We start from the raw sequence: 24,943 nt of genomic DNA on the forward strand, positions 1-24,943 counted from the left end.
GATTAACAAAGCAAATATCCCATTAAAGATTGTGAAAACTTCATTTTCAAAGCCAGGTCAGGAATGGTGTGTGAATTTTTGTTGTGTAAATAAGAATAGTTTGAAATACATGTGTGTGCTTAAAGGGCCAACTTGGCCAAAAATCACCTTGCATGCTCCAGCTGTATATGTCCTGATAAATGTCCACAGGTTCTCAGCATGGAGGCAGCGTAGGGTCATGGCTAAGGGCCCAGATTCTGGGCTCAACTCCTGTTTGTGCCACTTATGAGCTGGGTGACCTTGGGCAAGTCACTTAACTTCTCTGTGCCCCATTTTCTTGTAAACTGGATATAGTAACAGTTTGTACTTTGTAGGGGAAATTGTGAGGCTTACAGGGCTGACTGCACAGCCTGGCTCATGGTACAGCTTTGTTGAAGTTGGTTGTCACCTGCTATCAGCCCTCCATTCCTGGGTGTTGGGGAATGTGGTGTTGCTCCAGGAGAGCCAGATGCCCCGAGGACGGGCAGTCAGCGGTGTAGCAAGATGTAAGAACAAGGATTAGCAGTGCTTTCTTTTTTCTCCTAATGTTCTAATATTTTCAAAATCCTGGTATGTTGTACAGTCAGGTGTATCTAATAGCTTCCTAAATATGAGATTTCTTCTGTCTCTGAACACACTTGTACCTCGTTTTTGGATTGTTACTTTCTTCCCAGTGTGATAGCTGTTTGTGGCCATTTCATGTTCCTGATGGATGGAGTCCTTCACAGAAGGAATGAAGACTTTTTCCTTTTTCTGTCTCCCACAACCCTTAGCACGTAAATGCATGAATGAATGAGGGATTACAAGGGTTTTTGAGGCTTCCTTTACCTTCTGCCACACTCCCTGCATGCTTCCTTTCTTTGATCTTTATTCCAAGGATCTTGGGCTGGAGGTTTTTTTTTTTTTTGGTTGACAGAACTTTTTTTTTTAATTGGAGAGAGAGAACACGTGAGCAGGGGAAGTGGCAGAGGGAGAGAATATCCAAGCAGACTCCCTCTGAGCGCGGAGCCCGATGCCGGGCTCGATCTCATGACCCATGAGATCAGGACCTGAGCTGAAATAAGAGTTGGCCAATTCACCGACTGAGCCACCCAGCTTCTCCGGTTGGCAGAACTCTTGTTCCTTAAGGTTTTCATTCCTACCTCTGGCAGCCCGTCCAGACACTCAGATTCTGGTTTGCAGTTTTTCCTTGTCTGACCCAGCAATCAGAAAAATGCAGTTTACCAGATATCCGGTATTCTTTATACTCATGATTTTAAACTGTCAGTATTAAAACTTACCTTCCAGATTTAAGTTTGAATCCCCAGCTATAGCCAGGGAGCCATGAGGGAGACTGGTGAGTGGATGTGTTATTACCATAAGGATAGTACATGGAAGGATAGTTTGTATATAGAGGGTCAGCCACAATTATTTTCTACTCCTTTTACCAAAAAGGAGGAAGAATAGCCCTTTTGGCAACTGGGTGCTAAGTACAGGGGAAACATTTGGGGCCTGTTTTCATTATGAGAAGGATGTGTTCTAGGTAACCGCAGCTCCTCATATACTTGTCTCATTAGTAGATAATTTTTCCCTTTGGTTAGGAATATCAGATCACTCATTCAATAAAAGTTTATCGAGGACTTATTATGTGCCATGCATTCATGGTAAGAAGCATTGTGTGTTTTCAAGCCGACTCTGCTTGTAACTTCCGCTTCGTCCATTTGTTGCTATCAGTGCAAAGGACAACAGCTGTGATAGGAGGCTATGGGTTTCCTAGAGTACCTGAGATTTATTTAGCAGTTTACATCCTAACACCTGTACATAATTTGTATATAAAAAATGCATATTTCTTATAATGACTATCAAGTTTGCATCTCTAGCAAAAATCTTCAATTATTATTTCACATATTTATCCTTTTCCCAGTGAAGAGATGGTAAGCTTTTTTTGGTTATATTTATTTTCAATACTTTATTCTGATGAAAAATGAGTTCACATTCATTTTAAATATGCAGACACATATAAAAAGATCAGAATCATTTACATGCCACTAACTATTTACCTTTATATTTTGTGTGTTTATTTCTAGTCTTTTATTTCTGAATTTTGTGAGGATGTGTGATGGTATCTACAAAGGGTACAGTAATTTATTTTCTTTAAGTGTAATGTTGACTTAGAATTCTAATTATTTTATTTTTTAAAGATTTTTTTAAAGATTTTATTTATTTGAGAGAGAGAGAGCGCGCGTGCATGAGTAGGGGGGAGGGGCAGACGGAGAAGCAGACTCCCCACTGAGCAGGGAGCCTGATGCAGGGCTTGATTCCAGGACTCTGAGATCATGACCTGAGCCACCCAGGTGCCCCAAGATTTATTTAGAGAGAGAGAGCATGTGTGGGAGCAAGGGGTAAGGGGGATAGGCAGAGGGAGAGACTCTCAAGCAGACTCCCCCCACTAAGCAGGGATTGATTTTACAAACCTGAGATCATGACCTGAGCTGAAATCAAGAGCCACCCAGGCACCCCTAGAATTCTAATATTTTAATTCTTACTCGTTTCTCTACATCTTTTCATTTATTTATTATCTAAGATTGTAAGCTTTTCAAGGGCACAGACTTTATCCCACTTCTTTTGTAGCACGGTGCAGGACATGGATTCATTCATTCTTTCATTTGCCACACCTTGAGCATCTGTGGTGTTCTAGGTTCTAGACCACTGCCTACAAAGATGAATAGGATTTAGTTTGAGAGAGTTCATGATCACGTTATGGTAAGAAGTTATGACTGGTGTGGTAGAGGTGAGCACAAAGTACAGACGGCACGAAGGAAGGCAGAAATCAAGGTCACCAGGGTGAGGTAGGGTTGGGAAGCAAGGCAGACAAGGTGATCAGGAATTGGAAGCCTGAATAGGAGTTTTCCAGGTGAACTAGGAGAGGAAGAATGTTTTGCTTAAGGAACTGCAAGTAGCTTGGTGTGAGGTGGGCGTGGGCTTGAGGAGGAAAGAACACTAGTAGTTGGTCAGTGGACAGGTGCACACCTGTGATTGTCTGGCAAAGGGCCTGGCCCTTGGGCTCCTCCTTTCTGTTCAGTTTCCTCCTTTCAAAGGTTAAGGCCCAGACGTTTTTGAAGGAGTCGTTTAGTGGTGTTGAACTGTACAGCCTTCATCTGTTTATTCGACAAACATCCACTGAGTGCTCACTGTGTGCACAGCAGGGTCTCCAGCTGGCTTGCAGCTCTGCCGAGCGGGACTGTTCTTTAGCGTCATGTAAGCAAGCATGTAAGTTGAGGGGCTTTGTGGCTTGTGTAAGTGTGGAACTGAGGACCTCTAGATCCTCCCAGTCTCCAAAATATCTCCTCCCTTCCCCCTTTCATTTGTGAGATTATTTAATTAACATCTGCCTCTGCTGAGCACAGTGCCTACCTTACAATAGATACATAATGAACATCAGATGATTGAATGAATCCCTAATTCCCAATAGGAATTTTATTTTTTATTTTTTTAAGATTTTATTTATTTATTTGACAGAGAGAGTGCACAAATAGGGGGAGTGGCAGGCAGAGGGAGAGGGAGAAGCGGGCTCCCCGCTGAGCAGGGAGCCCGATGCGGGGCTCCATCCCAGGACCCCAGGATCATGACCTGAGCTGAAGGCAGACGCTTAACCGACTGAGCCACCCAGGCGCCCCCAATAGGAATTTTATAATAGATCGCATTTCTTTTTTTTTTTTAAGATTATTTATTTTAGAGAGTGAGCGAGTGCGAGTGGGGTGAGGGCCAGAGGGAGAGAATCCTAAGCAGACTCCCTGCTTAGCACAGAGCTTGACACAGGGCTCAATCTCACGACCCTGAGATCACAACCTGAGCTGAAATGGAGAGTCAGATGCTCAGCCAGCTGAGCCACCCAGGTGCCCCCACATCTCTTTAAAAACAAAAAACATTTCCATCCAGGACTGTATGTTTATAACGTAATCATGTTGTCTTGTACCTCTTTCAGTGACTGTCAGTATCAGCCTTCGTGACAGTTTGGGTGGGATGATGCTTTGTTGTGGGGGACTGTCCTCTACAACGTAGGGTGTAGCAGCATCCCTGATCTCAACCCATTAGATGCCAGCATGGCCCCCCCCCCCAGTCCCTCTCACCCCTGAGCCGTGACAATCAAAAATCTTTCCAGACGTTGTTAGATGTCTCCCCAGGTTGCGGACCCCTGATGTAGCCCTGCTGTTTCTAACAGCTAGGTGCTGCAGAGTATTCTGTGCTCCCACAGTCCTCCAGTGATGGCCACCCAAGTAGTGTCCAGCTCTCAGCCTGCACAACACAGTGTGACCAGTGTGTTCCTTCATGTCCCCCTCTGTGCTGGGGAGGAGCCAATGGCCAGGCTCAGGTGCGTCCTGCCAGGTGACTAAGGAGAAGAGAGGGGGTGAAGCCCAGGATGGAGCCTCTGTGGGCACCAGCATCACTGCTGATTGCTGCCGTGCTTTGCCGCCTGGAGGGCCGTTCTAGAACCCTGGCAACTGCTCTGGAAGGAGGAGGAGGCCGTCTCTCTAGCTTGTGGCCCATGAGCCTTAAGAGCTTGGAGGGGGGTGGGTGGAGGACTGAATTTTGGCTGCACAGCTGGAACCTTTTTCTTAACTTCTCAGTGCTGCCGGAGTTGGTGAAGGGACAGGCAGTACCGTGCCCCCGTGCAGCGCAGGACGGAGGTGAGGGTGGCCTTCACGAGCTTCCCCCCAGCATGCCCTGACGGGGCCCCTGGCAGGTCTGCCCCAGGCTTTCGTCCTTTCCCTCCTGCAGACCAGCTGCAGACAACCTTTGGGTTACTCCTGCTTATCTCTGCTCCTTCCTTCTGGTTGATTGGGAGACAAATGAGGTGATGGCTTCCAGTGTTTATTCCCCAACTTTTTCTTTTTTTAAAAAAAGATTTATTTGAGAGCGAGAGAGCCTGGGGAGAGACAGAGGGGGAGGAAGAGGGACGAGCAGACTCTGCGCCGAGGGAGCCTCGGGGCTCGACCTCACGACCCCGAGATCACCTCCCTAGCTGAAGCCAAGCCCAGCCCACTGGGCCGCCCAGGCGCCCCAATTCCCCATCTTGACAGTACTTTCATCTGTCATGTGGACTTCTGTCGTAGCGGCCACCCATGCCTGTTCCCGCCCACACCCCCCCAAACCATCTCACGGCGCGGGCACCAGAGTGATGCCAGATAACACCAGAGGCTATCGTAACTGCCATCAGGCGAGAATTCACCCGCGGCAGGCCTCTGGCTTACCTTTCATCCTTCAGGTCTTACGGCAATCCTATACACATATTCTTAGCTCTGTTGGTGGCAGGTAAGTAACTTGCCCCAGGGCACATGGCTGCCGAGAGGCCGAGTCGGGACGGTTTCCTTTGATTCTAAAGACCAGACCTGCTTTACTCTTCAGAAATCCCACTGCATCCTGTTCAGCTTCCTCTGGGGACCTGCACCAGGTTTGCAACCCGGGGCGCTCTGGGGGTTCCTCAGGGCCCATTGCGGGGGTGAGTTGGGAGATGGGACCTGGTGGGCTCCTGGGCCGGTCTCTGGCCCCCATCAGGTCTGTTGCTCTGCCTGGTGTGTGGGTTAGGTTTTCATGCCGGCTGTGTGAAGAGAGGGTTCTGGAGCTAAAAGAAGTCTGAGGGCTGCGGGTTACGGGCTAGAGGTCAGCTGTGGCTGTGCTCCTGTCTGCTCCTTCCCTCTCTTCCCCTCCCCCTCCCTCCCCACCTGAACACAACGATTACAGTGTTAGTGATTTTCATTGTGGTAGAATATATGTAACATAAAATTTACCATTGTAACCCCCCCTTTTTTTTAAAGATTTATTTATTTATTTTGAGAGTGAGAATGAGATAGAGAGAGAGTACATGAGACGGGGGAGGGTCAGAGGGAGAAGCAGGCTCCTCGCTGAGCAGGGAGCCCGATGCGGGACTCGATCCCAGGACTCGAGGATCATGACCTGAGCTGAAGGCGGTCGCTGAACCAACTGAGCCACCCAGGCGCCCCCATTGTAACCCTTTTTAAGGGTACAATGCAGTGACATGAAGTACATTCACAGTGTTGGACACCCCTCACCACTGTCCATTTCAAGAATTTGTTGCTCATCCCGTACAGAAACTCTGTACCTGTCTCCCCTCAGCCCTTGCTAAGCACCATCCTCCTTCCTGTCTCTATGAATTTGCCTCTTCTAGACCCCTCGGGGAAGTGCAGTCATGCAATATTTGTCCTTTTATGAGAACCAAGCTTCTCGACACGAACTACAGGGCCCCCTGTCACTGGCCCACTTCCCTCTCCAGGCTCATCTCCCAGAATCCCATCTCTCGGAGGGGAACGGGGGCACCAGCGACATGCCCGTGATTTCCCTGCACACACCTTAGTCGGCACCTTTACACCTGTAGCTTCCTCCACGGATGCTTTTCCTGTTCCCCGTCTTCTGGCTGCTTAAAGACTCTGTAGACGGCCCTGTGAGTCAGGCAGTCTTCTTCCCTGTCTCTCTTGGCACACATCTTGGCTGAGGTGCCCTTCATCTATATTTTTCGGGCCCTTGCTCCTAACTCATTACACTGACCATGTCGTGACATCAAGGTCATCATCACCAGCCTGGGAGAATGCGTTAAGGCTGGAGATGGCCATTCATCTTTGAAATACCTGTACTATTGACTTGGTGCCTGGCTTTGAACTGAAAGGTAGCACTTGATTTCTAGGAACAGTACTAACCTGTTTGCAGCAAGGTTTGGTAAATCAGATGGACGCATTAGGGCTGAAATTAAAGTAGGTTACTTTTGAAGAGGAGTTTTCAGGGATGCTCTGAACAGTAGCCACATCTGTGGAAGAAGTGAATCGCCTCCTTAGGTAATTGCTTGTGTATATAAGTTTTGGGAAGGTTATTAAAAAAGCTACAAGAACTCCCTTGTAGTATTTATTGAGGATCATCAGAGAAAAACGAATCCTTTCACACAGGCGAATTCTACAGATTAACTTAAAATGCACTCTTTCAAGTATTAAAGTTTACTTTTAAATCCAGTTGAGAGTGGCATTATTCATGTAATGGATGACTCACTTCTGTTAACTAATTCATAATTTTGGGCAGCAGTTCTTCCACATTTTATTGATTTTTTTAAAAAATATTTTATTATTTGACAGAGAGAGACACAGCGAGAGAGGGAACACAAGCAGGGGGAGTGGGAGAGGGAGAAGCAGGCTTCCCGCTGAGCAGGGAGCCTGATGCGGGGCTCGATCCCAGGACCCTGGAATCGTGACCTGAGCCGAAGGCAGACGCTTAATGACTGAGCCACCCAGGCACCCCACATTTTATTAATTTGTATTGAACAACTTTCTAGGGCATGTCATTTTTTTGTGGGTCCATTTGCAACTAAGAGATTTTGCTCAGAAAAAAAACAAAACATTTTTTAAAAAGTTTTCATGGTAGGGCCACCTACCATGGGTGGCTCAGTTGGTTGAGTGTCTGACTGATTTCAGCTCAGGTCATGATCTGAGGGTCGCGAGATCCAGCCCCACATTGGGCTCTGTGCTGGGCGTGGAGCCTGCTTACGATTCTCTCTCTCCCTTTCCTGCTGCCCTTTCCCCCACCTCTCTCCTTCTCTTAAAAAAAAGTCTTCATGGTATATTTAAACAAATATATAAGACTATTCACCTTTTAGTAAAGTGTATTCAACATAACACTTTCTTCATGATTCAGGATCATCATCGTGAAGTTTAATTATTCTGCTGAGTGGCAGTAATAGTAATATGCTCAGGGGCCATTGAAGTGAATTATTTGTCTTATTTTTTTTCTCACAGTTGTCACATGTGATTTTTTCTGTGTTACTGAACATATCTCCGGAAGTCTGCATTCTTTCTAAATGATGACTTCTAACCTGCTAACACTGTAGAAATCAGATAACCCAATTTCTCAGAATTGCTTATAGTGAAAGTATAAGTAGGCTGTGAATAAAGATTTAAATAATTTTCATTTTAATAAATTATAAAAACTTTTAGTCCATAGATTTGGGGACTTTTTTTTTAAATGGTTACAGAAGTCTGTGTTAATTAAAGTCATCAGATAAGTGATATAGCACAAAAACTTGGCTATTTATGTTAATGATGCAGAGAGAGAGTCTATGAAAAATCACACTTAAGTCCCAAACTTCTTTTTAGTTATTCTTTGCAAGCCATAGTATTTAAGGAACATATTGACTCAGTTTCTTCAGTCCAGCAAATCCTTACTGAGAGTCTGAGGCTAGTATTGTGGTGTGTGGTTTACAGCTTGCCAGAATAGTACTGGGACAAGCTTGCTTAGAAGAGTTTAGAAGAGGGGTGGCTGTCTGGCTCAGTCAGTGGAGCATGTGATTCTTGATCTTGGGGTTGTGGGTTCGAGCCCCACGTTGGGTGTAGAGATTACTTAAAAAAATAAAATCTTAAAAAAAAAAAAAAAGAGTCGAGAAGAACCATTTCTTAAGCTGCCCCAGAAGGCAGTCTGGCCCCAGAGCCCGTGCTCCTAACCACTGTGCTATGCTGCCTCTTGTGAACTGAGCAGCAAACTGGAGAGGAAAAAAAAAAAGCCTTGGACAATTAACATTGCACCCCCCCAACCACTGTCCTCCCCACCCCCGCCCCAGGCTTTTTGCTGTTTGTATCCCAAGGGCTGCCAGAGAGTATATAAAGTCACAGGATATGTAATATGATGCGTCTTCCTGGAACATCATTTATTTTTTTATTTTATTTTTTTTTTAAGTAAGCTCTACCTGCAGTGTGGGGCTTGAACTCATGACCCTGAGATCAAGAGTCACGTGCTGCACTGACTGAGCCAGCCAGGTGCTCCAGATTTAATTTATATTTTAGATTCCAGTGGCATGGAGTAACAATCCTTGGCTTGTGACACGTGTTCAATGTTGGCTCACAAATGGCTAAATTACTATTTTTTATGCAGTAAGTTCCGCAAACCCATCACCAGCCCTAAAACTAGAATCATGATGGTGGTAACTTACATTTGCCTGGTCAGGCCTTCTGCCCACATTCTTCCCCAACCAGAGATCATCACCATCCTGAATATACCTCTCACCATTCCCTTGATCTCATTTTTTTTTTGCAGTTCCTTTGTGTATTTCTAAAAAGTATGCTTTTATTTTTTTATTTCTTTAAAGATTTTATTTATTTATTTGACAGAGAGACAGCTAGAGAGGGAACACAAGCAGGGGAGTGGGAGAGGGAGAAGCAGGCTTCCCGCTGAGCAGAGGGCCCGATGTGGGGCTTGATCCCAGGACCCTGGGACCATGACCTGAGCCGAAGGCAGACGCTTAATGACTGAGCCACCCAGGCGCCCTTTTTTCATATTTCTTATATTATTTTCTGAGTCTTTTTTCTTTGAATAATCTTAGCAAAACTTTGTTTTATTGGTCTTTTCAGATAACAGGTTTGGACAGTGGTTTTCTGTGCTATATCTTTGTTTTCTAATCTTGCTCATTTTTTTTTTAAAGATTTGATTTATTTGACAGAGAGAGACACAGCAAGAGAGGGAACACCAGCAGGGGGAGAGGAAGAGGGAGAAGCAGGCTTCCCGCTGAGCAGGGAGCCCGATGCGGGGCTTGATCCCAGGACCCTGGGATCACGACCTGAGCTGAAGGCAGACGCTTAACCAACTGAGCCACCCAGGCGCCCCCAAAATTATGCTTTTATTATCATTGTTTTAACTTTATTAAAAGGATATCGTGCTATAGATAATCTGTTGTGATTTATTTCCCCTTCTGTATCACACTGCCAGGATTCATCTGTACTGTTTCGCAATGCTACAAGATCCCTCACTTTGTGTAATATTCTTTCCTGTGCATATACCGTACTTTATTAATTCAGTTAATGGGCATTTGGGTTTTTTCCAGGTTTTTTCTTATAGCGAACAGGACTTCCAGGAACATTCTTCTACATGTCTTCTATTGATCACATATAAGCACTTCTTTTTCTCTTTTTTTTTAGAGAGAGAGAGAAAGCATGAGTGGGAGGAAGGGCAGAGGGAGAGAGAATCGTAAGCAGGCTCCATGCTCGGCGCAGAACCCGACCTGGGGCTTGATCTCACGACCCTGAGGTCGTGACCTTAGCCAAAATCAAGAGTCAGAGCACAACCCCCTGAGCCACCCAGGTGCCTCAGCGCTTCTTTTACACACGCACACGTGCATATAGAGTATGTGGGAGGGGGGCAGGGGATGGACGGACACAGAGCTAGATGGTAGGGCACGTGACTTTTCAACTTCACAAAATGCTGAACTGTTTCCCCAAAGCAGTTGTTCCGGTTTACACAGCCACCAGCTGAGTATGAGAACAAACATCCTTTCTAACATTTGGTATTATTAGACTTTTAGAGTTTTGACAGTCAAATGAATGTAAAGAGTATCGCTAATCTGCATGTCCCTGATCACCAGTGCAGGTGGCTCTCTGTTCTTAGGCCTTCCATGTTTCCACTTCTGAGAGATGCCCCATACTCCTGAGAGATGTTTTGGGGCGCCTGGGTGGCTCAGTCATTAAGTGGCTGCTTTTGGCTCAGGTCATGATCCCAGGGTCCTGGGATCGAGTCCTGCATTGGGCTCCCTGCTCAGCGGGAAGCCTGCTTCTCCCTCTGCCTCTGTTGCTCCCCCTGCTTGTTCTCTCTCTCTCTGTCTCTGCCAAATAAAGAAATAAAATCTTAAAAAAAAAAAAGAACCATGTTTTGCACGTTATTTTTATACTAAATGGTTTGCCCTATACACAGTGCAATTTACATGGATTTTAAGGATACCCCCTGAGAGTTGAGGAAGTTGGGGCTGGCATCAGGTTCCCCATGAACGGTGATTTTCCTCTCTTTGCCTAATAGAGGCGTCCTGTTGAGAAGTTTGAGAGCTGGCTGGGTTAAATCAGGAGGAGGGGAGCTGACTAAGCAGGCGAGTGAGTTTTTCTGGTGTGAGCCCTTGTGGAGGGTTGAAAAGCTCACAGGAAATCTCACTCCCGCCTCCGCCTGCCCTTCCCTCCAGGCCAAGTGCCAGGAAGTTTCTAGATCCGACTTAGACTGCTCTTTTCTGGTGCCTGGTTGGTGTTTGAGGAGTGTACTAGTGAGAAATCCAGCTCACCACTGGTGTAGGTGAAACAGAGGATTTAGGACTTTACAGAGTTTGAGGAGGTTAACGTGCCAGACCGAAGAGGGCAGGGACACAGCTGGAGCCCGGACCCCAGCCACGCCGGGATTTTCTGTCTGTGCTTTGACTGGCTGTTGATTTCCTTCTTTTAATTGCCCACTGGTTGCTTGTCTTCACCCCAGGATCACATTTGACAGTTTAAACCACACACAGAAACAAGCAGTTTTGTTTTGATAATCCGCAGGAAGGCTCATTTAGATTTTACAACAGTTAAAAAAAAAAAAGTCCTTCAGAACTTCTGATTTAGCCTCAGTGAGCAGGCAGTTGTAGGAATTTGAAGTTTTATGGGCTGTGGCTTCTCGGCTGCTTGCTGAGAACAGGGTTCGTCTGTTTCCTTCCGTGCCTGTGCCAGACAGGGGCGGGTGGAGAGAGGGCGGTGTATCTGTCCTAAACTTCCATCATCCAGACTCTTGAAACGGCAGTGCACTCTTTGCCCCGTGCTAATCCCGTCCTTGAGAATCTACCCTTCCCCCATCCCTGCATCCACCTTGCCCGCCCGCCTGGAGCTCTGTTCCTGGCCTCTGCCGTATGTGCATCTGGGTGCCCCTGGTTGAATTCTCACAGAGGTGTCTGGGGGTTGGGAGGGTCCTGGAGGTGAGAGGCCAGTCCTCCACACACTGACCACAGTTAATGCCTCCTCCCCACATCCGTCGAGGCTGTAGGACTCACAGTCCTCAGACAGGTATCCAAAGAGAGTAGCTGATTTGCCCCTGTGTTTCACACTTTCTCATTTCGACCAATCACAAATCGGAGGACAGAGGGAGACTAACCTACATAGATATTATGTCCTCTCTCGTTTTCATTAGAACAGCGCTTATGAAAATAATTGTTGAACATACAATCAAAGGGGCTGTGCTAATCAGTGCTGACTGTTGGAGATGCAGGATAATTTGTATCACATGATCTCCTTGCATGGTATCAGAATCTTCAATATTACATGATTTATTTTTGTTATTATCAGGGAGGCAGTGTGTAGAATGGGAAAAATACAGACTTCATGATTTTCTGACCTTAGCCACATTTCTCACTGGTGAAGCTGTGTACACATGATCCCTCTCCCATGGAGGTTTTGTGAGTTTTAAATGGAGTGACATAGATAAGCCCTTAGCATGGCCCCGGCCACACCGTTATATTTATTAAACCACCTCATTTTTGTTAGGATAATGAAGGTTTTCTGAGTCCCTAATAGATGCCAGTAATGTACTCCCATGGGACAGTGACCGTGAGCCCACACTGCTTGGGTTGCTCTCCAGGTTCTGCCGTTCGCTAGCTGTGTGATATTGGGCACATTGTGTGACATCTCTGTACCTCAGTTTCTTTATAAATACCAGTAACGGTAGCACCAACCTCTTAGGATTGTTGGGAGGATTGAATGAATTAGGACTGTGAAATCATGAAATTGTTGGGACAGTGCCTGGTACATAGATAGGGGGCACTCAGGGTGTTAGATACTGTTTTCACTATTAATGGTAACAGTGGTAACAGTAATAATGGTAATTACAATAGTAACAACAACCATAACAGTAACAGTACTAGATACTGTGTAGATATGCATATGGGGGGGCACAAAAATATCCATGAGGTAGTTTCTGCATTTATAATCTAATAAAGCAAATGCAACGGACGTATAAAACACTACAGGCAGAATCTAGAAACTGGGCAAGGAGGGGTACAACGCAAATGCCGTAGGAACTGAGAAGTCGTCGTTCTAGAACTGAGCACTTTTCTTACTTTCTTCCCACAATTATTCTCTTAGCGTAGCAGAATGGGAAGAACACAGGCTTGAGAGCCTTACTTGGATTTTGATCCAGTGCTGTTACTTATTTACCTTATGAACCTTGTGAAAAGACTCTCGAATTTTGGCAAGATGATACCTACATTTTAGGGTTGAATGAAAATCCAGTAAGTTAATGTACATTCGAGGTGAGTACAGTCGCTCTCACTAGTCTCCCTTCCTTTTATGGCATAGACGATGAGTATTAATATGTTTCCCCTGTAGTCTTGACTATCTAAGAGTCTTGCAGGACAGAATAGTTATGAAGAGATCACTGAATTTACATTTTTTACTTTTGATGGTTTGCATAAAACTAGTTCAGTAGTTTGTGGTTTGATGGTATGGTTGTATTTCATTTTCTCCCTGGCAAATAATGAAAGTGTTTTAATCCAGGATGGCTCTTGATCAGCTTTGTGTGCTGTTAATTTGAGAGACTCTTGTTTATTGATGTAACTATCTTGTTACTAAGAAAATTCATTGAGATGAATATAAATAGTTAAAACATTATGATTCCAGTGTTGTTTTAAGTATCACACCCATTGTTGACCTAGTGTGTTACTGTTCTGTTACTGTTAAAAAAAAGCACCACAACCTTAGTGGCTTAAAACAACCCAAGTTTATTATCGGACAGTTCTATAGGACAGAAATCGGACACAGGTCTTGCGTGGCTAAAATCAAGGCATTTGGCAGGGTTGTGTTCTTTTCTGGAAGGGCGGAGAGTGGATTTCCTTGTCTTCTGCTTCTGAGGCTGCCTGCCTTCTTGGGCTCCTGGGGTCCCCTCCATCTGCAAAGCCAGCAATACTGCATGTCTCTCTGACTCTCCTGTGATCACATCTCCTTCTGACTACAGCTGGGAAAGGTTCTCCCTTTTAAGAACTCGTGTGATTAGCAGGGGTTTAATCCAGGATAACTTCCCCATCTCGAGGTACTTAACTGTAATCCCATCTGCAAGGGCTTTTGCCATTGAAAAGGAAAAAAAACTGTGTTTTCCAACACTTAGTACTTCTGACCACAGATGTATGTGGATTTTTCTTACTTCAGCAGTTCTCCAATTCTCCAGATAAAATTGGGTGTCTTGTGATTTAGTTGGGTATAATTGGATGGATTCCTTGCTGGGTTTAGACCCACACTAAGCTTGCTCTTCTCTCAACTTCTGTTGTATTGTTATAGAATACTGAAAAATTGGTTAGCCCCCCTTGCCCATCTCGAGTCTAAGAAGTTCAACAGGACGTATGGTGAAGATAAGTAGAGGAAAAATGTTTTGCTAATTTTAGAAATGTCCTGTCTCATTGTTCTGCATAATAATCACAAGTATAAGAAAATCTGATGGGTGTTATTTTTGGTGCAATTTTTGGAAGAGCTTGCTTCATTACTTAAATACCGGACTGTGGTTTTGGCAAACCTTTATGAATATGCTTCTAGCATTGCAGATAAGAAAGCCGACCAGGGGCGCCTGGCTGGCTCAGTCCTTAAGCGTCTGCCTTCGGCTCAGGCTCAGATCATGATCCCAGGGTCCTGGGATCGAGCCCCGCCTCGGGCTCCCTGCTCGGCGGGAAGCCTGCTTCTCCCTCAGACCCTCCCCCTGCTTGTGTTCCCTCTCTCGCTGTGTCCCTCTCTGTCAAATAAATAAAAAGAAGAAAGCCAACCTCTGAAGCTCTGGATTCCTGTACATTGGTAGAATATTCCAGTCTTCTGTGTCTGGGACATCATGGTCGTTTCATTGGAGAGGGTCACCAGGCTCTAGATAAAGTGATTCTTGCTGTTCAAACTCACATTTATGCCCGAAAATAAATGTATTAATTTATAATGAGGGTTGTTGCTGTTAAATTTGACAGGTGTTCCCAGGAAGACCATCCCAACAGAAATATCTACTTAGGAAATATGAGCCCTGAAGTTGCTTGGTGAATGTAGAGCAAAGACAAAAGAAATCACATGTCTGTCCAAGCCACCCCCTACCTTTATGACACCCATACTTCTACTCTTGGTACCTGCCTTCCACTTGTGAGTGACTTGTTAACAGATCGGGGGACTCTTGGTCCTATGCAGGACCGGAGAAATGGATAACTAGCCAAGTTCCCTTTTGCTGGAGTTTATATTGTCCAGTAGAGCTGACCACTGTTACTCTGTCCATATCAATATGCAATGCAACTTACTTTACATTTTCATTTCATTTTATTTTTAAAAGATTTTATTTATTTATTTGAGAGAGCGAGCACATGCGTGTGTGTGCGCAGGAGCTGGGGCAGGAGGGGGAAGGGCAGAGGAGAGGGAGAAACATGCCCCGCTGAGCATGGAGCCCGACTCAGGACTCGATCTCAAGACCCCGAGATCACAACCTGAGCCAAAACCAAAAGTTGGACGCTTAACTGACTGAGCCACCCAGGCGCCCCTCATTGTAGTTTTGATTTGCATTTCCTTGATGCCCAGTCATGTAGAGCATCTTTTCATGTGTCTGCTGGCCATCTGCATGTCTTCTTTGGAGAAATGACTGTTCATGTCTTCTGCCCATTTTTTAAATTGGATTATTTGGGTTTTTTTTTTTTTTGATGTCGAATTATTTAAGTTCTGTATATATTTTGGATACTAACCCTTTAGGGGATATATCATTTGCAAGTACCTTCTCCCATTCGGTAGGCTGCCTTTTAGTTTTGTTTCCTTCGCTGTGCGGAAGCTTTTTATTTTGGTGTAGTCCCAGTAGTTTATTTTTGCTTTTGTTTCCCTTGCCTCAGGAGACATCTCTAGAAAAATGTTGCTATGGCTGATGTCAGACATTACTGACTGTACTCTCTTCTAGGACTTCTTGGTTTCAGGTCTCACATTTAGGTCTTTAATCCCTTTTGAGTTTATTTTTGTCTATCACCCATTTTCAAAACTTATCAACTCGTCTTGTTTCTTCTCCACTTCCTCCCTTCTGGATTATTGGAAAGTAAATCTCAGGCATCATACAACCTCATGCATAAATATTTCAGTATTAATCTCTAAAAGATAAGGACTTAAAAAAACATAGTTGTAATACCATTATTCTACCTACAAATTAACAGTAATTCCTTAATATCAAATATCTAGTCCATGTTCAAATTTCCTCAACTATCACATAGTTTTTAAACTAGTTTCTTCACATCAGGATGCATGTAAGGTCCACACGTTTCAAAGGGTTCTTGTATTGACATCTCTTTCTTCTGTAGGCTTCCTCTTGTTCTATGTTTCTTGCAGTTTATTTTTGAAGAACCTGTTCATTTGTCATGTAGTTTACCACATTCTGGGGTTTGCTGATTGTATCTTCCTGGTGGATTTACAGTATTTCCTTCTCAAAATGTTTTTAAAAGCATAAAATAACAAATGGGATCATAATGGCAACAGTTTCATCTGTTTGGGTCTTAAACGATTAAAAACACATTGTGATATATGTTAATATATATGTTTCTTTTTTTTCAATATGTTTCTTTTTTAAAAAAGAAGACATTAAATAAGAGGTGTCACAAATGGGTGTTGAACCATCATGATGTGGAGTCATGATGACTGTAAATGGTATTTTGAATTTCAGCAACAGTTGTCATCTGATAAGAAGATGTGATTCTTTGGCCGCAAGGTCTTAGGCATTGTTAATACTACTGCTATAGTTCGTGGCCTATGTTCATATTTGAAGGGACTGTTAAACTTCAGTTAAATGTTACTGAAAATCAGGGTGTTTTTTTTTCCCATCCAAATTCATAGATTCTCCAGCATATTTTCATTGACCTGGTCCATGGGCCCCCTTAAAAATCCTGTGGTCCTATTTTTTTTTTTTTTGGGCAAGAATATTTCATAGATATTGTGTATTGCCATCAGGAGATGCATAAAGTTTGCTTTTTGGGGGCGCCTGGGTGGCTCAGTCGTTGGGCATCTGCCTTCGGCTCAGGTCAGGGTCCCGGGGTCCTGGGATCGAGCCCCACATCGGGCTCCCTGCTCCGCGGGGAGCCTGCTTCTCCCTCTCCCACTCCCCCTGCTTGTGTTCCCTCTCTCGCTGTGTCTCTGTCAAATGAATAAAAATCTTTAAAAAAAAAGTTTGCTTGTTTCTTTGCTCTTTTAGGAGCTATTGAGGTTTATGGCCTACATTCCTTATTTTTTTAGGGGTTGTAAGCCATTCTATTTCTGTCATTCTGTTTTTAATATATTATTAAATATAATATTATAAAATATAAATATTTTAGTTATTCCATTTTAATTGTTATTATTTTTAATTATTTAATTTATGAATTTCTGTATAGACAAACTGTCATCAGCTCATTGCCCTGTGGTTTCATTTGTATAGGAAGGGCAGGGTAAGTGTTTGCTTCTTCCTCTTTATGTGTGAATTTTTTTTTTTTTAAAGATTTTATTTATTTGACAGAGACACAACGAGAGGAGGAACACAAGCAGGGGGAGTGGGAGAGGGAGAAGCAGGCTTCCCGCCGAGGAGGGAGCCCGATGCGGGGCTCGATCCCAGGACCCTGAGATCAGGACCTGAGCCAAAATCAAGAGTCGGACGCTTAACCAACTGAGCCACCCAGGCGCTCCATCAGTTTTATTTTATTTTTTTAAATTTTAAGCATTGCTTATTAACTCATGGATTTAAACGTATTTGAGGTATTTCGGTCCATTGTAGTTGTTCTTATTGATGTTCAGAATGTCTTTTTTAATGATGCCACTAGTCTTTTGCTCACTTTCTTGCCATCTGGTGTGACAAGGTATTCTAGGCTTATTTTGCACATTTCCTACCCCAGGTCTGAAATCAGCCATTCTCCAGGGAGCCCTGGTTCTTTTTAGTGGGAAATCCTATTTAGTTGCCGTATCTAGGCACTAAGAGTGTTCATGATTGCTGGTTGGTCGTTGTTTCAGACTGGCTTTTCAGTGGACAGAGATAGGAATTATTTATCTTTAAAATATATAAAATGCCATGTGAGTTAAATCTATTTTTCAGTAAAGTTCAGAACAATAAGGGGCTTTAACTTACCTGTTCAATCTCATATCTTCATCTCCTTTTTCCTCTACTATAAATCAATGTATCATTATATATTTTTTTTCTGCTTTATTCCATGGTATATACACCCAGTCTCAGAATAACATCAGTACTACCTCCAGGGGTGCCTGGGTGGCTCAGTCGGTTTTGGCTCAGGTCACAATCTCAGGGTGGTGAGATTGAGCCCTGCATTGGGCTCCATGCTCAGCTGGGAGTCTGCTTGAGATTCTCTCTCTCCACCTCCCTTTACCCGGCTCCCAAATACTGCCTCCAAATAGTTTAAGATATTTTACAGTTCTTACTCCTCTATGGTCTATTCCATTAGGAATGTACTGTCAAATTAATGTTTTAAATTCACTTGAAATAATTCCTCTCTATTTGGTTTTGCTACCAACTTAAAGCATCCTTAAGTCATGTAACATTTTGGTTTTTTTAATGTATTTATTTTATTCTATTTTATTTTAAAGATTTTATTTTTAAGTAATCTCTACACCCAACATGGGGCTTGAACTCACAACCCCAAGATCAAGAGTTGTGTGCTGTACTGACTGAGCCAGCCAGGCAGGTACCCCTGTGTTTTATTTTAGACGTGGCTATTTATTTATTTATTTATTTTTTAAGATTTTATTTGTTTATTTGACAGAGAGAGAGACAGCGAGAGAGGGAACACAAGCAGGGGGAGTGGGAGAGGGAGAAGCAGGCTTCCCGCCGAGCAGGGAGCCCGATGCGGGGTCCGATCCCAGGACCCTGGGATCGTGACCTGAGCCGAAGGCAGACGCTTAACGACTGAGCCACCCAGGTGCCCCTAGACATGGCTTTTTAAAAATAAAATTTTTGCTGTATAATTCTGTAAAACAGTCACATGGCTCCTAAGACAAAACTATAAAACAAGATATATTCAGACATATACCTTTTACTTCGCTCTCTTTCCTGACCTATAGATAACTTCGAAACAGTTTTGGTTTTATCTTTACACTTCAAAATAACAAATACAGGCAAATGTTAGCATACCCTACTCATTTTCCTCCACATTTGCTTCTTTTTAAAGTAGATCCTGGCAGTCACTCTATAGCAGGTAGATAGGAACATTCGCCTGGCTTTTGATAGCCCACAGTCCTCCTTTGTGTTTATTCAGCTGGTTCCCTATTGGTAGACATTTAGGTTTTTTTCTTTAGTCTTTTCTATTGTAGATAGTAGTGTAATGGCCTGTATATAGGCCTTTTGTATTTTTGCCAGAGGATTTGGTGACAGATCCCTAGAAGTAAAATTGCTAGAAATGCCCCCTCCACCCCACGCTGCCTCCCCAGTTACGGATTGTGTTATTTTTCTTTCTTACCAGCAATGGTCAGAAGTACCGTTAAGATTTTTGAAGCGTCAAAAACAGATTCTGACCAGACTGCTGTCATTAGTTCCGTGGATTCCTAGAGTTGAGAGACCGCAGAACTGGAAGCACTGCTCCAGAGTCCTGCTCCTCAAAGTGTGGTCCATGAACCAGAAACACAGGCATCAACAAGAGCTGCTGTGAAATGCAGAGTCTCAGGCTTCTCTCCAAATGTACTGAATCAGAACATGCAATTTTTAAAAAAGATTTTATTTATTTACTTGAGAGAGAGAGAGAGAGAGAGAGCGAGAGCGGGAGCATGAGTGGGGAGGAGGGGCAGAGGGAGAGCAGATTGCTCGCTGAGCAGGGAGCCGGACGTGGGACTCCACCTCAGGACTCTGGGACCATGACCGGAGCGAAGGCAGATGCTTAACCGACTGAGCCACTCAGGCGCCCCCAGAATGTGCAATTTAACAAGATCTGATCTTCAGGTGATTCACATCACATTAAGATTTGAGAAGCACTGGTCTGGAGTTGTGGTCTTCGGTGCAATAGCCTCCTGCCACATGGGGCTACTTAAATTAAAATGAATTACATTGAACTATAGTAGAAACTTCAGGTCCTCATTCACGCTCCTAGCCCCATTTCAGATGCTCAGTAGCCCCTTCTCAAACATTTCCATCACTGCAGTAACTCCACTGCACATTGTTGGTCTGTTCCTACTCTAGCCATTTGTGGCTGTTTTAATTTAAATTGAAATTACATAACATTCAAAATTCAGTTCCTCATTTACATTAGCCCCATTACAAGTGCTTAATTGCTACATATGGCTGGAGGCTACTCTATTGAATGGTGCATTTACAGTACATTTTCGTCATTGCAGAAATTTCTATTGGATAGTTCTGGTCAAGAAGTTTTCTAAAAGGCTGGGAAAGCCAGAGGAAGGAAGGAAAGAAAATTCATCGAGTGCCTAAGGTGGTAGGTACTTTTCTGTAGGTTACATTAGTTAACCCTTAAACCCACACAGGTGGTTTTACACCCATTAAAAAAAAGAAACAGGGGGCGCCTGGATGGCATAGCCAGTTGAACATCTGACTCTTGATTTCGGCTCAGGTCCTGATCACATGGGTTGTGAGACCGAGCCCCACATTGGGCTCTGCACTCAGTGGGGAGTCTGCTTGGGATTCTCTGTCTCCCTGTCCCTCTGCACCTGCCCCCATTCCTGTGTGCATGCTCTGTCTCTCAAATAAATCAATTTAAATCTTAAAAAAAAATTTTTAAAAAAGAAACAGTTTTTGAGAGACCAATTCAACTTCATAACACTAATAAGGGGTGGAATTAAACCCTCTGATTTAAAGTCTACAATTCTCTCCACTGTGTTCACGAGGAATTCTTTCCTAAAGATCACATCTGGGGTACAATCTCCACCAGCCTTTTATAAAACACAACATGTTTTATAAAACTTGCCTGCACCTGTTTCTCTTCTCTTTCATGGTTCAAATTTAAATCTAGACCCCAGTGTTCTCTTAATTCCTGGGCTCATATTCATGCCACTATCAACATTGCTTGAGTTCACTTCTAAGTGTCTCCTGGCTACAGTATTTGTCTACCTTGCATTTTAACATTACGAAATCTCATTTAACATTACCGTATCTCAAGAATTAATTGCATTTATTCACTAATAAGCATTTACTGAGCATCTGCTCTGAGTCAGACATAATCTAGTGGGGGGAAAAGAAAACACATATTTCCTTTCCTTATTTGTCTTCCTTTTAAGGTAACGATATATCCTAGTGCACTTTCTAATCTTTGAAATTTGGCTTCTGTGGCCTTGAATACGCCTTTTTACACAAGACTATGGGTTCTTCCAAAATGCTAACTCCTTGTGTTTATTAGAAGGACATGATACACCAAGGGCTAAATTTTTGAATCATAGAAATGTAGATATGGAAAGAATATAACTTGTCATCGAGGCTGCTTCTCACTATGTAAAGAAAGACCATTTATTTTCTAGCTTGCTGCCAGTATTGTTTAAGATGCTCTAGTAATAGACACTGGATAATCTATATGCTAAGGGTGAGGATTTGGTCTAAACGAATATTTCTTTTCAGAATGGTAATAGGATTTTTATAGAGGGTCTGGAAATTATTAGTCTGTACCAGGTATTTACAGGTGGCAGGTGTGATGGATTTTAAAATCTCCCCAAGGAAGCTGTGCTCTGTACGAGTCTTTTAGCCCTAATATGAAATCCTGCCTTTAGCTGACAATGTGCAACCCAGCAGTACAGATTTATTGAGACATAAAGTGAAGAAAAATGTGTGATTTGCATTCCAGCAATGCATTTTATCATTCATTTGGAGCTCTTTTTTTTCTTCAAATAAAAGGGAGAGAATAACTCAGTGGTTTGCCAACCTCATTGTATATTAGACTCAGCTAGGGGGCTGTTCGAATAGACTGATATTGGGACCCCACCTCCTGAGATTCCGATTTAACTGGTTTGGGCTGAGATCAGGTTTGTTCGTTTGTTTTAAATCCTCCAATGATTTTTTAAAAATATACACTTAAGGAGAGGACTGCTGGTCTAACTTGTTGCAAGTCAAGAAGAGCTAAAGAAATGAATCAATCTGATCATTGTGCCTCATGTATATTTTATGTAAAACTAATGTTTGACGTAGGCAAGAATCCTTATAGCGTTTTCTTCATTCCTGAATCTTTCTGGAAATTTTTGACTTTCCTGGTCCATAATCACGTGTTTCACCATGTGTGAACCTTCTCTGGGCAGTCTGGATTCTTTGTTCCCCTTGGCCACAGACCCAGCTCAGCACTGACACTTTCCATCTTGCTGTGGTTTTGTGTGGTGAGGTCTCTCTCCTCGACCAGACAGAAAGCTCCTTGTCATGTTTAAAAATGGCCAGTGTCCCTTTAGGCACCTACATGTACCAGGCACTGTGTTCATCACGGAAGATACAATGTCCCTGTCCTCTTGGAGTATAGAGTTGGTGGGGAAGAGACCCACGAGCAGTGTGGTGGGTGTTATAATAGAGGGATTTTTTTTAAAGATTTTATTTATTTATTAGAGAGAGAGAATGAGAGCCAGAGAGCACGAGAGGGAAGAGGGTCAGAGGGAGAAGCAGACTCCCTGCTGAGCAGGGAGCCCGATGTGGGACTCGATCCCTGGACTCCAGGATCATGACCTGAGCCGAAGGCAGGTGCTTAACCAACTGAGCCACCCAGGTGCCCATAATAGAGGAATGTGGTATTTTTTCAGGGCACAAAGCATGAGCCCCCTGATCTGGTCTGGGTAGAGTAGGGTCTGGGACCGGGAAATATGTGGGCCTTTTAAATTCTAAATCCCTTTTGCTTGGCATCTGTTAGGCACCCAATGAACTTCAGTGAATACATGACCGAATACACAAATAAGAGAAGATAGAAGACAGTTTCATTAGCAAGTGTGTGCATGAGTATTTTGGAATGGAAGGGATCTTAAGATATATACTTTTATGTTTTCTGGAAGAAGGAAGGGGGAAATAAAATGCTTTAAAACTCTTTTCTTCTTTCCATCCTTAAATTCTTCTTTTTTTTTTAAAGATATTTATTTACTTAGAGTGAGAGAGAGAGAGAGTATGAGCGCGGTGAGGGGCAGAGGGAGAAGCAGACTCCCTGCTGAGCAGGGAGCCCGATGTGGGGCTCGATCTCAGGACCCTGGGATCATGACCTGAGCCGAAGGCAGATGCTTCACGGAATGAGCCACCCAGGCGCCCTAAATTCTTAAATTCATATAATACATTCAAGTAGTAATGTGGTCAGAAGTGACCTTATTCATTTATCTTGCACGTGGTTTGCCACCCTACCCCCTAATGATTGATAACTCTTGTTTGCTCTGCTTTCCGGAGGCCTGGCTCCCACAGTGGGAAGCCACCTTGGGAAATGGTGTCTTAGGGTTGGACCATATCCTGCCATTGAAGTTTACTGCAGTGGAGGTTCCGTTTGAAAAACCGTGACAGGATATATCCCATGGTTAGATGCACGTTGCTTCTGGCAACTTCCCTTAGAAAGGAACAGATTTTGTTATGGTTTAGAGAGTCCCTGTGTTCAGGTCAGAATTCCTGTGAACTAAGACCTTGTGGTGAAATGCAAATGCTTAAACGTGAAGCCATAGTAACAAAAATTGTTCTGAAGCCTTCAGTATCTCTCTTGACAAGTCTGAGTATTTTTCTCTTCTTTTTCCCTTTGTTCAACCTCCACCCCCTTCAGCTTCTTAGCTTCTCCCTCTCTCTCCCTGTCTGTCTGTCTCTCTCTCTCTCTCTCTCCCTCTCTTGCTTCTCCATTATAGATGAGGTCATTATGATTTGGAGCCAAGAGAAGTGCATTCCTGTAACTTTAAATCTCCATACTCAATTTGTGACTTTTTTTTAGAAGATGGTGATAGTTTATAGTTGGAGGACAGCTTACTTAATTGTGCTATTTTAGATGGCAAATGGGAGCCTCCTAGAGGAATTTTGTCAATTTGTGAACAGGGCTTAGTGCTCCCAGACTTATTATTCTCACTTATTTCAAATTTATCATTGCTTTTGAGTCCATTACGGGATGTGAAAAATGTTCTGACTTTGGTTAGGTTATGGGCCACTGGGGTAGCTCTCTGGTGCCCTGTACTTTGGACATCCACCTGTCCGCTGATGGACAGGGAAGCAGGGCTTGTACTGGTAGGAGAGAGATCAACCTCAGCTCCTTTCCTGGCAGTGAGGTGGGGTGCAAGGATCCTTTGAAGAAGGGGTTTTCTGGTATCAGCTCTGTTATGAAATCATAACGGAGATGGGAAGCAGGGTGAAGAGAGGGGTCTGGGGGAGGGCAGTGCAGAGAAAGAGATACAGAAAATAAGAAGATACCAACTCTAGGGATGATCTCACGGATTATCCCAAGACCATGTGCTGCTGGGGGAACAGCAGATATTTGGTGATTGGAAAATTTGGGCATCAGTTCGGCTTCTGTATCATGTTGGGCAAAACACTTCCTTCTTCTGGGTCACAGTCTCTTCAACTTAAAAAAAAAGTGGAGATTAGCTCCAAAGTTCTGTACTTCTGAGACTTCCTTCCGGGGAAGAGAGGAGAAGTTTCCCTAGGTCATTTTCTTTAAGCAAATTTGAACCCCTGATTAGTCTTTCAATAGCTGAGAGTACTGACTTCCTGTGCCTTCTCCTAGCTGTACGACTGTGGGTGAATTATGGAGCCCCTCCGAGTATCATTTTCCTCGTCCATAACAGGAGGGGAGTCATGCTCTTCTCCGGGTAGTGGTGAGGATTATGTTGAGAATGTGTGCTATGGAGATACCAGTTGAACAATGAAATGCAGGAGAATTGGAAGCATTTCTTTGTGTAGGTATACTTCCTCAAATGATTCCTGAGGGAAGTATGTAGCTGGGGACAGTGACACAGAATGAATACACTTTCCCACTTTTTGGCTTTGGCTCCTTAACCTCTGTAGACCCCTAGTGCTCTAGGTGGACCAAGTAGCAGATTTCTTTTATTTAGCTTAAATCTAGAATCAATGTCTCCTTTAGAAAGAAGTGAGCACAAGAGGAAGAGGTCAAAAGCCCTGGATCCATTTTGCCTCATCAGCCTGTGACGGGCAGAGCATCCCTAGAAAGCCTGCTACCCTTGTGGGAGCAAGTCCTGAACTCTTTGCTCACCTGACTGAAAATATTCTTCCACAGCCTAAAAAA

At 43.7% G+C, this 24,943-nt stretch overlaps 1 protein-coding gene across 3 annotated transcripts in view; it reads left to right on the top strand.

The window, feature by feature from the left end:
• SLC35F2 (solute carrier family 35 member F2) overlaps positions 1 to 24,943 on the top strand; it is a 46,411-nt gene that overhangs the window by 1,191 nt on the left and 20,277 nt on the right. The window contains exon 1 of one of the 3 annotated variants that reach the window (XM_028105850.2): positions 20,125 to 20,203. The exons of the other annotated variants lie outside the window; for them this stretch is intronic. The gene's annotated coding sequence lies outside the window, so the exon portion shown is untranslated. Of the gene's footprint in view, positions 1 to 20,124; positions 20,204 to 24,943 lie in introns of those variants that run through there. 3 annotated transcript variants of the gene reach the window in all.

This window comes from Eumetopias jubatus, unplaced genomic scaffold, assembly GCF_037043125.1.
Source record: "Eumetopias jubatus isolate StellerSeaLion01/CBP00866 unplaced genomic scaffold, mEumJub1_p1.0 scaffold_13, whole genome shotgun sequence".
In the NCBI taxonomy this organism is placed as follows: Eukaryota; Metazoa; Chordata; class Mammalia; order Carnivora; family Otariidae; genus Eumetopias; species Eumetopias jubatus.